Source organism: Tupaia chinensis, unplaced genomic scaffold, assembly GCF_000334495.1.
Source record: "Tupaia chinensis unplaced genomic scaffold, TupChi_1.0 Scaffold143615_1, whole genome shotgun sequence".
Taxonomy (NCBI): domain Eukaryota; kingdom Metazoa; phylum Chordata; class Mammalia; order Scandentia; family Tupaiidae; genus Tupaia; species Tupaia belangeri.
Genome location: NW_006203463.1, coordinates 1286218 through 1302275, shown reverse-complemented (window position 1 = coordinate 1302275; position 16058 = coordinate 1286218). Strand labels below are relative to the sequence as shown.

At 40.3% G+C, this 16058-nt stretch overlaps 1 pseudogene; it reads left to right on the top strand.

Moving 5' to 3' along the window:
• The window catches only part of LOC114005283 (lipoyl synthase 1, chloroplastic-like), a 139343-nt pseudogene that overhangs the window by 104981 nt on the left and 18304 nt on the right, over positions 1-16058 (top strand).

Sequence of the window (16058 nt, the reverse complement as noted above, 5' to 3'; positions counted from 1 at the left end):
TGTAGGTGAGTCTCCATGGAATACAGTTTCAGGAAACCGGTTCTGGTAAGCAGAGTTGACCATCAGTTGATGCGGCACAGCAGCCATCTTGTGATTAGCGGGAATGGTGTTGTGGGGATCTGCAGCGTGAGTTATCCTTGGGTATCTGGCTTCCCTAAGAATGGTAGAGTAGTTCCTGTTCTTCCCTGAGGCAATGCAGGGCTGGCAACCATCATCTTCTCACTGTCCATAGGTAGAGAAAATCCTTCTATACAGTATATTTCTCAATTGGTTTAAGACGGCTAAAGACTCTTTCTGTTGCTTATGGTTGTAAGTTCTTAATCCTAGTTTTCAGCTTCAGCTTGCTGGTCCGGAGGCCACACGTCTGACCCAGAGGGGGGAGGGGCGCCCGTCGCCGCCGCCACTGCCTTGGCGCAGGGCCCCGGGGAGCCAGCTGCGCAGGGCCCGGGAGGGCCCGCGCAGGACCCCACCGCTGGTTGCAGCCTTGGCGCGGGTGTGTGTGTGTGTGTGTGTGTGTGTGTGTGGTGTCCTCTCTCTCTTTCTCTGGTGAGTGCATGTGCCCAATAGCGAAAACATGTTTGCTGCCATTGGGAGAATGGGCTTTAGAGAAGCAAGAGAAGAAGGCAGGAGACAAAACGAGAGGCCCTCAGAGTAACCCAAGTGAGAGCTAGAGATGGCTTAAGTTAGAGTGAAGGCAGGAAGGGAATGGGAGTAAATAGATTCAGGATATGTTCTGGAGTTGAGTGATGAAGGTTTGCTGAAGGATATCAGAGGGAATATAGTAATGGAGGTTGCTGCCTGAGTTTTCAATGTGCCCAATGGGTAAATGAAGATTGAGTTACTGAGCTGCAGAGATGTGAGGAGGAAGCAGCTTTGGAGAAAATTAATGGTTCAACATACGCTTTATCAAATTCCTAGCTTCGTGTTCAGTCTTACATTGATTTGTGTAATATTGACATCCTAACGATGGTGTGTTCTAATCCATAAACAGACTATTTTTCAATTATTTAGATCTTCAATTGCTTTTGGTAGCATTTTGTCATTTTTTTTTAGAGAGAGAGATTTTGGTATAGGTCACATGCGCTTGACAGAGAGACAGAGAGATAGAAAGCAAGAAATCATCCTCCGGGGGGATGACCACACCACAATCCTTTCTCCATTCTCCTCTCAGGGTCTTGGGCATGCACGCACATGCACCGGTGAGTTTTAAGTCACTGGGTCTGGGACTCAAACTGCAGTTGACTTTGTGGGAGTCCAATGAGATAATCATTACACCATCTGCTGGGCCTCAATACTTTGTATTTTTATTGTACAAGTCTCTTAGTTGTTTTGTTAAACTTTAATTATTTTATTCTATTATAAATGGAATTTTTTCCTTAATTTTATTTTTTGTTTTCTTCTTTACTAGTACATAGAAATAAAATACATTTTTATATACATGTCTTATATCTTGCATTGTGGCTGAGCTCTTAAGAATTTTCTGTGGATTCCTTAGAAATTTCTACATACAGTATAAGACAATGCCATCTGAGAATAGCTAGGACTTGCAACATTATGTTGAATACGAGTGGTAAGAACAAAAACATCCTTGTCCTGTTTCTGATTTTAGGAAAAAAATGATTTAGTCTTTAGGTATGATTTAGCTGTATGTTTTTGTAGATGCCTTATGCATTTGAGGAAGTTCTTAGTTTGATATGTGTTTTTATTATAAAATGGTGCTAGATTTTGTCAGGTCAGCAGGTGATGTGGTGGTAAAGGCAGAGGGATCCCACATGACTGCACAGTTTGAGTTCTAGACCTGGTGGCCTGAAAACTACACTGGGTGCATGTGTACACAGGTGAGACAAGCCCAAGATCCAGGATGAGAATGAAGGAGAAGGGACTGCGGCATGGCCATCCCCCCAGGTGTTAACTTCTCTCCTTACCTACTTCTCTGTGTCTCTGTCTTTCTCTCTCTGGCAAGTGCATGTGCCCTATGGCCAAAACAAAACAAAACAAAAATCTAAACGTATGGGGCTAGCTGGTGGCATGATGGTTAAGGCACTGGATTCCCACATGGCTGACCATGGTTTGAGTTCCAGACCTGGTGGCTTGAAACTCATGCTGGGCATGTGGGCGCGTGTGCCCAAAGTTTCAAGAGGAGAATGAAGGAGAAGGGATTGCCACTTGAGCATCTACCCCAGTGGGTGATTTCTCACTTTCTCTGTGTCTCTTTCTAGTGGGCACACATGTCCTAGGGCAAAAACCTAAAAATTAAAAAACCTAAATCTACATCTTTTAGGCTAAATCTTACTTGGTCACATTATTAATCCTTTTTTTAAAAAAAATATATACATTGCTGGATTCTCTATACCAGCATTTTGAGGATTATTGCACGTATGTTCATAGGGATTTTGGCCCATAGTTTTCTGTGTTGTCTTTGTCTGGTTTTGATCATAGGATAATATTGCCTTTATGGCATGTACTAGGGTGTTTTCTTCCCTCCTGGTTTTTGATGGAGCTTGTAGAGGATTGGTATTAACTCTTCTTTTTTTTTTTTTTTTTTTTTTTGAGAGGTTTTTGCTATAGGGCGCGTGCGCTTGCCAGACAGACAGAGAGAGACAGAGAGACAGAAAGCGAGAAATCACTCCCCAGGGGGGATGGTCACATCGCAATCCCTTCTCCTCCATTCTCCTCTTGGGATCTTGGGCACGCACGCATATGCGCCTTCTTTAAATGGTTGGTAGACTTTAGCAGTAAGATCCCTGAGCCTGGGGCCTTTTTGTGTGTGGCAAGTTTTTAAATTACTAAGGTAATCATTTTTTTTTTCTCAGAATAAGCCTGTTTATATTTACATTTTCTATTTCTTCTTGAGTCAGTTTTGGTAGTTTGTGCTCTTTAGGGATATCTTCATTTCACTTAGATAACCTAGTTACTTATAGTATTTCCTTATAATCCTTTCAATTCCTATATTACTGTAAGGTTGGTATTTATTTTTGGAGAAGTGTTTGCTATAGCGTGCATGTGCTCGCCAGAAAGACAGAGAGACAGAAAGTGAGAAATCATCCCCCAGGGGGGATGGCCAAGCCACAATCCCTTTCTCCATTCTCCTCTCGAGATCTTGGGCACACGTGCCCGGCGTAAGTTTAAAGCCACTGAGTTTGGGACTTGAGCCATGGTCGACTACATGAGAGTCCAGCGACAAAGGCATTACGCCAACTGCTGGTCCTATAAGGTTGGTATTGATGTACCATCTTTCATTCCTGATCTTAGTGATTTGAGACTTTGCCTTTTGTTCTTATCAGTCTATCTGAAGTTTTGTCACTTTTGTTCATCTTTTCAGAGAACCATATTTTGGTTTCTTGATTTTTTTCTATTTCTTTTTTTTTTTTTTGGCATTCTCATTTACTGGGAGAGAGGATCAGAGACTCCAGACTTGGACCTCCAACAGAGATCCAAATATGCAACATCACATTGTGTAATAACACTGTCGAGTGAGCAGTGGGTCTTCGATGGATTCCTCCTCCCAGCTTGTACGTAAGTTCAAATCCTAAGAATTCGATGTGTTCTGCTGCAGAGGTTAAAAATCAAGCGAACAAATAAACAAGAAAGTCAGTGTAAAGGTATGGGTGCCCAGAGCTTGTGCTGACTCATCCCAGCATCCTAAACGCTCCATTTGTAACAGTTAAACATTCCCACTGTGAAATTTAGTTGACTTCAAAGCACGTAATCATCCCTCTAGACAACGGTCATAAAATTTCTAATGGAAATAGAGTTTCATCCAATATTTAGACTGAGTCCACCAAGAGACAATATTTTTAGTTAAGATTACCAGGTGCATATTTTAATAATAGGAGCCAGTACAAAAATCTGTGGTGTTGAAAGAATAGCTGAGACTGTGATTATCCTTTAAAAAATACTAGCATGGTCTCTGCTTTTTGCATACCAGGTGTTTTTAATTACCTCACCCATTCTCAGGCTCTGTCTCTCTGCAGAGTTTCCTGTCCTCTTCCCAGCAAAGACTGCTTAAGTCAAAATTTTTATAATATTCACACCTAAAGCTCTGCAGTTGCCTCCTTCTCCTTTTCTAATCCCTTAGGTGCTCATTAAAACCCTGAAATCTGACTCAACTGTAATGGTGCAAGGGAGAGGGCATGGCTGCCTGGTGGCTGAGGCCACATGGGAGGCCCAGGTTCAGTTTCTGGCTTAATGTAAACCAGTCAGGTATGTGGTCCTCACTCGCGAGGAGGTTTAGCAGGAAGATTATCTGGCAAGACTGTCAAAAATAGTTTTCTCTCCCTCTCACACCTACTCTCTCTCTCTCTTATTTAAAAAAGGAGGAGGAGGAGGAGGAGGAGGAGGAGGAGGGAGAGGAGGAAGGAAAACAAACCCCTGAAATCTTGTCAGGCCACCAGGACATTTATTGAGTATTTATTGTATGCACACAAGGCATTGAGTTAGGCACAATAGAAGAAAATCTCAAAGAAATCCAACACTGCAACAATAAGCTTAGTGTTTGGGGAAGATGGTGAACTGGAGAGCAGATTTGACACATGACTTTTCCAACTACTAAAAGGTGAACGTGTTTTACACGTGGGCAGAAGCAAGACAAGACTGTTAGAATCACATTCAATCTCCTGTATAGACCATGACAAAAAGGACTGGTTTTATTTGTTTCTTCGACCACACAAAAAGTACAAATTTCTTTTGGAGATAGAAAATGAAGCAATAATGTAATTGCACTTCGCTATGGCAGCTGATGATGTAACTTCTACTGAGATAGGTTAAGGAGATAACCATCCTTAGGACTTCCAACAAGTCTGCCCCCAGCCTCCTTTGACTATTTCCTTAATCCCCCAATGTTTTGGTCTCCTTTTCCTGTGATAGACTGCAGTATATATACACATTCCTGGAAGAACTTATTTACAGTGCAGATCCTTGCATCATTTCCGTTCATCTATATCCCAGATTGTGCATTTTAAATAAACCTTGATATTATTTTGATTCTGGTGTATATACAGGACCACATTTTGAGAAACTAGGGCTTACTGAATTCCTGCTCTGTGTAAGGCAAAATTTCTGTTCTAGAGAAGCTTCAGATTTGGTTGGGGAATCAAAATTCAGTATCAAACGAAAGAAACTCACCCATAGCAATATTTATTTATCCAGTGAAATTGAGCAAGTACCTACCATAAATCTAGCAATTTACTAGAAAAATGAGGAGGTGTTAAAACTGAACTCTTCTTGGAATGGCCTCATGGCACTGGATCCTATAAGGCCCACTGCACAGTCTAAATCCCAGGCCTGCTAGAGTGAAAAACACACTGGCCGCATGAATGTGCATCCCCCAAATCCTAGGAAAATGGAGGAGAAGGGATTGAGGGTGGATAAATGGAGGAGAAGGGATTGCAACATGACCACACCCCACCGGGAGTCCTTTCTACCTCTCCCTCTCTCTGTCTCTCTGGTGAATGCATGTGCCTTCTGGAAAATTTTTTTAAAATAATAATAAAGTAAAGCTGAACTCTTCTTGAGGAGGAGGAGGAGGAGGAGGAGGAGGGAGAGGAGGAAGGAAAACAAACCCCTGAAATCTTGTCAGGCCACCAGGACATTTATTGAGTATTTATTGTATGCACACAAGGCATTGAGTTAGGCACAATAGAAGAAAATCTCAAAGAAATCCAACACTGCAACAATAAGCTTAGTGTTTGGGGAAGATGGTGAACTGGAGAGCAGATTTGACACATGACTTTTCCAACTACTAAAAGGTGAACGTGTTTTACACGTGGGCAGAAGCAAGACAAGACTGTTAGAATCACATTCAATCTCCTGTATAGACCATGACAAAAAGGACTGGTTTTATTTGTTTCTTCGACCACACAAAAAGTACAAATTTCTTTTGGAGATAGAAAATGAAGCAATAATGTAATTGCACTTCGCTATGGCAGCTGATGATGTAACTTCTACTGAGATAGGTTAAGGAGATAACCATCCTTAGGACTTCCAACAAGTCTGCCCCCAGCCTCCTTTGACTATTTCCTTAATCCCCCAATGTTTTGGTCTCCTTTTCCTGTGATAGACTGCAGTATATATACACATTCCTGGAAGAACTTATTTACAGTGCAGATCCTTGCATCATTTCCGTTCATCTATATCCCAGATTGTGCATTTTAAATAAACCTTGATATTATTTTGATTCTGGTGTATATACAGGACCACATTTTGAGAAACTAGGGCTTACTGAATTCCTGCTCTGTGTAAGGCAAAATTTCTGTTCTAGAGAAGCTTCAGATTTGGTTGGGGAATCAAAATTCAGTATCAAACGAAAGAAACTCACCCATAGCAATATTTATTTATCCAGTGAAATTGAGCAAGTACCTACCATAAATCTAGCAATTTACTAGAAAAATGAGGAGGTGTTAAAACTGAACTCTTCTTGGAATGGCCTCATGGCACTGGATCCTATAAGGCCCACTGCACAGTCTAAATCCCAGGCCTGCTAGAGTGAAAAACACACTGGCCGCATGAATGTGCATCCCCCAAATCCTAGGAAAATGGAGGAGAAGGGATTGAGGGTGGATAAATGGAGGAGAAGGGATTGCAACATGACCACACCCCACCGGGAGTCCTTTCTACCTCTCCCTCTCTCTGTCTCTCTGGTGAATGCATGTGCCTTCTGGAAAATTTTTTTAAAATAATAATAAAGTAAAGCTGAACTCTTCTTGTCTCCGTTTGGTTGAGGTCTCAAGATATAGATGTTACATCTCAAAGTGAGATGTAAAACCACCAGGCAGGACTTGAGATAGGAGGCTTTGGAAAACTGGAATTTTCTCTTACATGACGGCCAATGTCCAGCCTCGAGGCTGAGGAAGGAGTTAGAGACGTGAGAAAGCCGCCAGAAGAGAATCATTGGTATGCAGAGTCTTCGCCCTCTGTTAGCTCGAGGAAGGGGATAAGGACTCTGTCACTGGAAGTCAACATGGAGGGTCTCTGAGGTAGGTTAATTAGGGACTGGTTTCTGGCTGACACCTGAGGACTCTTAGGAGCGGAGGGAATAGCTGCTTGCTGCAGAGCCCTGTCTGTCACATCGTTCACCTTTTCCATCAAAGGGGATTTTTCTCTTCTGCCCTACTTTCTCACACTTTTCAACCAAGGGCCACAAAGTTATTAATCTGTCGAACTCCTCAGTACCCTGGTGGGGTAGTCAGGTATCATGATCCCTAATGTCCAGCTGGACAAACAGAGAAGGTGGTCTGCATTGATCTAGATCCCACAGGGGAGCAAGTCTGGGAAGAGAAATGGGCCATAGCCTCCTGTAGCCAGAGTGGGAACCCTGACCTGGGGAGGATCTCCGGTTGCCAGGCCAGGACTATGAGCACACCCGCTTCCAGTGCAACAGCACAAGGCACCTTGCGATTGTCAGCCTGTGTGAGCAGAGAGCGTCAGCTTGAGGAAATCCGAGGGAGACTTTCTCTAAAATATCGTGTTTCTAATTTGGACCTGATTGGCAGTTAAAGGGTAAAGAAAATTGTGCTGCTTTAATTGGCCAGGGAAATGTGTATCCAAGAGGCTTGCTAGGGTTTCCTGACTTTGTTTTAACTTTTCAGTTAAAAAAAGAAAAAGACACACAAACATACACGCACACATACACACACACACGCACACACATACACAATTTGAATGAGTGCAACATACTCAGCATGCAAGCCTTTAACAGCAACAAACTGTGTCCAGAGCTCTCTAAAAATGCTGCCCTATGCAATGAGATGCTTAATAACTTCAAAACAATTCGATTAAGCAAACAGTGAACTAACCTGGAAATAGAGTGAGGGACAAAAACAAACATAAAATAGCCCCTATACTCCAGTTCACAGTCTAAGGACTGATAAATACAATGGTGTTCCACTTTAATTGGGCTTAGGTTTTAAAATCAGTGAGCATGTTAAAAAAAAAATATTATTGAAGCAAAACATTACCCTTGAAAAATTATTTTTTTAACTTTTATTCTACTTATTTATTTTAGATTATTTTCACATTTTACATAAAATCCCTCAGGATGTATACTATACTATTTTTTTAACAGAGAAGTTTACAATTTTGTGTCTGTTAAGTGTTTCTTCCCTTTGTAACTCACACTCGCCCTCTACCACCCACTCTCTACCACCTGCTCTCTTCTTTTACAGTCCCTGGTATCTATACTACTATTGTATTTTCGGATCTCTAAATTTCTGCTATACAGTGCTGATATTCAGTACAAATTGAGCGGGGATATACAGTGCATCTCTTTCAAAATCTGGCTCATTTTGCTCAACATTAAGTCTTCTATATTCATCCACTTTTAGTCAAATGATACTTTATCATTGTTTCTTACAGCTGAGTAATAATTCATAGTATATAGGTGTCAACTTTCAATCCAGTCATCAATTTTTAGACACTTAGTTTGGTTCTATGTTTTAGTGATAGAGAATAATATTGCAGTAAACGTGGATGTGCAAGTATCTTTCCAACTGAGTGTTTTCCTATATTTTGGGTATAGGTACCAAAAAGGAGTGGAAATATTGGGTCATATGGTAGTTCTATTTGTATTTTTTATTTTTTAAGTCCCATTTATCTATATTTATTTTATTAGTCTCTTTCTTTATTTTTACTTTCAATCACTGCATATCATTATAGCATACCAAATGAGTTTTCCCATCATGAATACACTGTATGTTGGTTCAGTCAAAGATAATACCACACATATTATCATCAATTGATAATTTTCCATTTTTGTGTTTTGCGTCTTTCTCTTCCCCTTGATTCCCTTCCTCTCACCATCCCCCATTTCCCATCCTCCTCCCACACTGTCTCTAGTATCCACAGTTGCTCTCCATATGCCTTTCTACATTCCGGTCTTTCAGTGTCTGCCATGAGTGAAGACATTTGGTGTATATAGAGTGGGGATATACTTTCAGTGCTTGACCAACCTCCATATAGTTTTCCACAGAATTTGTATTAATTTATATTCCATCAACAGTGTAAGAGGTTTCCCTTTTCACTACAACCTTGCCAGCACTTGTTGTTCTTTGTATTTTTTATCATAGTCATTCTAATTTGGGTTAGATGGTATCTCATTGTGGCTTTAATCTCCATTTCTCTTATGGCAAGAGACTTTGAACATTTTTTTCTATATGCATTTTGGCCATTTGTAAGTCTTCCTTGCAGAGTTATTTGTTCAATTCATTTGCCCATTTCTAAATTGGATTATTCATTTTTTTGTGGGTGAGCTGCTTAAATTCCCTGTATATTCTAGACATCAACCCCTTGTCTCAGGAATAATTTGCAAACATTTTTGCCTCTTCCAGGGGTTGGCTTTTCACTCCAATTATTGATAAATATGAAGGAGTATAACTTAAATTGGAGCTAGGTTCTCAAGTCAGTGAAGAAATAGAAAAATATTATTAAAATAGAACTACCATATGATCCATAAATCCCACTCCTGGTTATCTACCCAAAGGACAGGAGAATGCTCAGTCAGAAAAGCGCTTGCACATTTATGTTTATTGTGGAATTATTTACGATTACTAAGATATGGAACCAACCCAAATGTCCATGTACAAATGAATGGATTGAAACAGTGTGGTACATATACTCCATGAAATACTATTCAGCCATGAAAAAACAAGACCCTAGCATTTGATAGAAAGTGGACAAATATGGAAGATTTACTGTTGAGTGAAGCAAGTCAGACTACGAAAGAGAGCTATGTCTCTACTTAACATATACTGACTGCTCTCTATGGCAGAGACTGAAAGACTGGAGGACATACAAGCACTAAAAATTGTTATGAACACTGGGGACAAAATGGAAGGAGAGTAGAACAGGGGAATAGAGTAGGGAAGGAAATTTTGGGGAAAAATAGGTAAGACATTTGTGAGACACAGAAATGGTTAATTATCTGTGGATGATGAGGTGTATAGTATTCTCAACTGGACTAGTTTGAGGTGTATTTCATGCTGGATAAATTCTCTCTTTGCAATCTAAATGATGTATAGTGATTGAACGTATAAATAATAATAATAAATAAGAAGAGAAAAAAAGAAAAATCTTATTGAAATAAAACATTATTCTTGGAAAATTCCTTTTTTAAAGTTTGTTTTTATTTACAATAAAGAACATGTACTCATGTATGAGAGATGGCGAGAGAGAGGAATTGAGAGAAAGATCCCCAAATGAGATCTGAACATGCGATAATCCCTTTTCCTTCAGTTTTCCATCCTATTAGTATTCTGGGCATGAGTGCCCAAACCTGGCTTGACAGGGCTGGGATCTGAGCCCCATCTGGCCATGTGGGTGCTGGTGTAACACTTAACTGCTGACCTCACAGGTTCAGCCCACCTTGAAAAAATGGTTATCTTGTTCATGTAGTGTTCCACACATGAGCTGTATATGCAAGTCTGTGTAATATGTATGTCCTTTAAGATATAAGAGAAACTGAAAGAATTTTATAAGAAACAAAAGGGTATGAATTAAAGAATTATTTTATTTAACTTCATCTATTTAAATTTGACCAGAGAGAGAGAGAGAGAGAGAGAGAAAGTGAGAAAGCAAGCTGCCACGGTTTGGAACCCAAACTGTGGTTGACAGTCCGGGAGTCCAGTGCCCTTAACCACCACACCACCTGTCGGCCCCCAGGACATGCATTTTGTCTGAACATTCAAACTTACTTACTTGTAAGGTAACTATCAAAGATCCATCTCTGGAGGTTCAAGAGTAATGTCATAATCTGCATCTGTTTAACTTCTCTGCATAAGAAACACCCCCTAAATCTCAGAGGCTTAAAATGGCAATCACTTATCCTCACAGAATTGCTAATCAGTGGCCTTTCAGCTCTCTTGCCTAGACTTGGCCAGAAGAGCTCAGCTTTGCTCCAGGGTTTTTTCATCCTCCCCATGATACTCGTGAGGTATGCTGGGTGTGTTTTTTCCATGGCAATGACAGTGGCTCAGAGACTCAAAACCATTCACACAGGTAATTTTTAAGACTCTAGTTGCGTCACACTTGCTATGACTAAAGGAAGTCACATGACTATGGGGAAAGTCAGGGATGGGGAAAGAAGTTCTGCATCTCTAGTGGCTGGAAGTGCAAAGTCACATGGCAAGGAATATAGGTACAAGAGGGTAGATTTGGGCCGTTAGGACTATTTACCCCACTCTACAGCATTTCCTTCTCTGTCCTTCCAATTCATAAGGTGAGCTATTGAGTTGTTGGAAAAGTCATGATGCATTTTTCTGTTTTTCTATGCAAAAATGTGTCATGATCCAATACTTTCCCACACATTCTATTTCTGCTGAAGTTGCAAATAATGTCAGTTTCTCTTTGCAACCACAGGTCCAGCTCTCAGGAATCAAAGTGAAATGTGCATAGGAAGTGAATTTCTGCCAGGCTGCTGTAAGGCAAAAGTACAGTAACAGAGTTAAATGAGCTGAACAGACTATTCTCTAAGAAAGACATATGAAGAGCCAAAAAGCATATTCAAAAATTGCTTAAAATCTCTTATCATAAGGGAGATGCAAATCAAAACCACAATGAGATACCACTTAACCCCAGTCAGAATGGTTAAAATTAAAAAACTAAAGAATGATAAGTAATGGTGAGGCTGTGGTGAAAAGGGATCTCTCCTCCACTGTTGGTGGGAATGTAAAGTATAGCCACTGTGGAGAACAATATGGAGATTTCTCAAAGACCTACAAATATAACTACCATATGATCCAACAATTCCACCCAAAAGATAGGCATGCACTCAGAAAAACACTTGCACAACCATGTTTATCGCAGCATTATTGACAATTGCTAAGACATGGAATCAACCCTAATGTTCACAAACAGATGAGTGTATTGAAAAAGTGTGGCACATACACTCTATGGAATACTACTCAACCATAGAAAACAATGACGGGCATTCGATAGAAAGTGGATGAACATTTAATATTTACTGCTAAGCAGAGCAAGCCAGACTATGAAAGAGAGGCACAGTATGTCCCCACTCAGTACACACCAAATGTCTGTACTCTATGGCAGAAACTGAAAGACTAGATGATATAAAGCCATGGAGAGCAACTGTGGCTACTAGAGGCTGTCGGAGGAGAGTAGGTAATAGGAAAGGGTAAGAGGGAGGAAATCAAGGGGAAAAAGAAAAACAAAATATTTAAGGGACACAAAAATGGAAAATTATCTGTCAATGATAATATGTATGGTAACATCTTTGAATCAAAATATCGTGTACTCGGGATGGAAATTGCATTTGTTATACTGTGATGATATACAGTGATTGCATATAAAATAATAATAATAATAAATAAAATATAGAAAAAAACGTAAAGTAAGAGGGAGAGACAGTAATTCTGGTGGAGAGGACACCAAGAAGTCTCTTTTAAAAAGTCAGGATCTGGGGACCAGCAGTTAGCGTAATGGCTATGTCGCTGGACTCCCATGTAGTCAACCGCGGTTCGCAACCCGGACCTGGTGGTTTAAAACTCACGCTGGGCACATGTGCATGCGTGCCCAAGATCCCAAGAGGAGAATGGAGGAGAAGGGATTGCGACGTGGCCATCCCCCCTGGGGGGTGATTTCTCGCTTTCTGTCTCACTGTCTCTCTCTGTTTGTCTGGTGAGCGCATGCGCCCTATAGCAAAAACCTCTAAAAAAAAAAAAAGGGTCAGGATCTGGATCATAAGAAATAAGTAGGACCTGGCCATTCCAGACCAAAGGCTGTGCTTGAGCAAAGGCCAGGAGATAGAGAGTACAACTTAGAGATGCAGATCCTGGGCAGCTGGGGGCAAGAAAGGATGGAGCTCCTAGTGCAAATGTCAGGAAGGGAGTTATGGAGTGTTCAGGAAGAGGCACAGAGCTCTTAAATGTTTTCAATAGGGTCATGTCCGTGTTTTTATTAAACACACTCACACACACACAGAGAGAGAGACCTACCAGATGAGTCATAGCAATAGACAGGACAGTAGAAGTAGAAAGAATGCTAAGTAAATTTATTTCTAGTCTGCAAATGCCTGGATGTCAAGGAGGTCATCTCACTTGCCACTGCAGCCCTCCCCTGGCCTCCCCTTTGACTAATGAGTACCAATTACACTGAGCCTTTACAGACATGGGGTAATGTTGTGGTGCCATGTGTCCATATTGGGGTGAGACCACAGGACTGACCAGCAGGAAGTTTAGTTCTCTAGATCTTGTAGCTCTTGTAATAGTTTCGAGAAATTAGCATTTGTGAGCTCATTGAGATCAGAACCATCTCTTAATTATCTTAGTATCTTCCCAGAGACTAACACAGTCTCACGGGGGACCAGATCCTTAATTAACTATAACTCCAGAAACTTAGTGCCACGTTTGCATGAAGAACAAAATCCTTAGGAAATAAGTGCATTTAGATTCATTCTACCTGGAGATGTGATAGAAATGTAAGGAACTTGAGAAGCTTTCAGAGAGAAGGTTCGGGACTTCCTCTTATCCTTTTGTTGGAAAGAAAGTCCTTTGACTGTTATCTATGAAAACACTTGTACTTACGTTTATCAATAGAAAATGTGCATTTAAAAATCACCTGTGCTCATGTGTAAATTATCGTACATTTCCTGCAAATAAGTCAAGAGCTTGGCTCGATCAGGTTTCCTCTCAAAACAGCACAAAGCAGATGTTAGGCAGCATCTAACATCAGGACTGAAGGGAAGTGGAGTTGGTTTCATTGTCTTTACCTCATGCTGGTGGGAAACACACTTTGGCTTTCAGAGACCCTCAGGTTGCTTCTCTGTGAACCAGAAGGTGAAGAGCCATGTGCTTGATGATGTTGACAAAGCAGCTTGGGTCATGGGAGACTGGTTCCCAGGGAGAAAGTTAACATCTACCTTCAGATCAAATGGGACCAGTTCACTTTAGAGAACTCAGAGCCGAACTAAATCTTGAAGCTTGCAGAATTGAGACAGACTTTGAACCAGGAGAGATGGGGCGGCTTTGGAAGATGAATAAGAGGACTCGGTGAAGACGTAGTGAAAACAATTAGTAAGGGAGGGTAGCTCCAAGGAAAAAATACTTGGAAAGTCACTTCTGGGAACCATCAAACATTTTTTTAGAAGAGTAGATTGTAAGCTCGACGAAGACCCATATTGTATCTATTTTGTTCATTGTTGCTTCCCTAATATCTGGCATATACAATACAATTATACAATGCACAAATGACAATAATTATATAGACAGATAAATAGATATACACACATACATATACATATGTCTACACTTATGCATATACACAGACAAGGGGTCTTCAAAAAAGTTCATGGAAAATTAATATTATGAAAAAATTATGCATGCGTTTCAACATTTTTGCACCAAAATAACTCATACTTTAATTTCACCTTTCTATGAACTTTCAAAGACCCTTCATAAATGTATATATAAACATAGTTCAAATTTTTTAATTATATAAATGGTATATGAATCAATTCTTGTGAAATAGCCAAACAATAAAATGTATACAAAGCAAAGAGTGAAAGTTCTACACTGACTCCCCAGTTCCACTCTCTTCTCCAAAAGTAACTATGGGTGTTTTTTGATACGTGATCTTTTAGATAGTTTTATCTGATCAGATTGCATAGAACATGAAATGCAACTCACTTTCTACTCATTTGAGCTAAATTACTAAACTAATTTAAACTTAAATACACTTCACTCAGTAAATTTACTCATAAGCTGCATCCATCCTTCATTAATTCACTACATGAAACTACTTTTTCTAAGCAGAGAGTGCTATGCCAGAGCTTCTCAGGAGGTTGTCTGTCCTTAAGATGTTTGATCTTTACTGAGAAGGCTACTGCAGAACCATTAAGCTTTTGGGCAAACCATAGATGTGCATGTCTGTGTGTATCTTCTCCAAAACGCTTCCTCTTAATTTAGAAAGAGATGTTCCTCAGATGACTCCTAAATGCTGGGTATGTTCATTTGCTTGTGCTGCCATAGCAAGACATCAAGAAGAGATGGCTTTAACAACAGACATTCATTGTCTTACCGTTCTGGAGGATGGAAGTCAGAGATCAAGGTATTGGCAGTGTTGGTACCTGAGGGCCTTGAGGGAGAGATCTATTGAACACCTCTTTCCTTGGCTTATTGGCCATTTTCTCCTTTTGTCTTCCCTTCTGTGTCTGTCTCTGTGTCCAAATTTTCCATTTTTATAAGGACACGAGTCATATTGGAATAGGGCTTGCTTTAATGACTTTGTTTGGATGTGATTTACTTTGGAAAGACCCTAAGTCTGAATAAGGTCATATTCTGAAGTCCTGGGTGTTAGAATTCCAACATACCATTTTGGGAAGATGAAATTCAACCCATAACACTAGGTTATAAAGGCTTCTATTCACAAAGTGCTGTCTGAGGAATCATTCTTTTGGTTACTGTGAATTATTGTATTTGAAAGAAGTCAGACCATTAAAGGGCCTGAATCATATTATTGTGGCTTCTTGTAAATAAATTGGCTTTATTGATATCTCTCACACATTATCAGAATTTTACTTATCAGACTTTGTCATGGAAAAATGCAATTCAGTTCAGCTGATGGACAGAGTCAGGAAAAAATATGAGTAGACAATCTACCAATCCAACTCTCCTCTCTTCTCCTTTAATAGAAATATTCTGGCTATGCCAGAAATAAACTTCATTACCTTCTGTCTACTGCTACTTCCCCCATAGCCTCATCCAGCTAGAAGGTTGTTTGAACTTTGATCGCTGTAAACTAGTTTTTGCAGTCAGGTGTGAAATCTCTGCCACTTCCCAGGGAAAGCCGCATTTCATAGTTGGAGATCTGATTCAGATGTGTCACTCCAAAACATGTGGTGGAGATGCTGTCTCTTCTATAGACTGGTTCTGCAGAACAGATTCTTTGGGAAATTGAAGTTAATGAGACCATTTCAATATAAAGTAGCATTCAACAAGAAACTCATGGGAATGTACTAAAATCTAAAATTATCCCAACACCTTTGAAGAATGTGGTTTCTCCCGGGGCTCACGCCCCGGCACACAGCAGCAGCAGCGGCCGCAGCAGCAGCC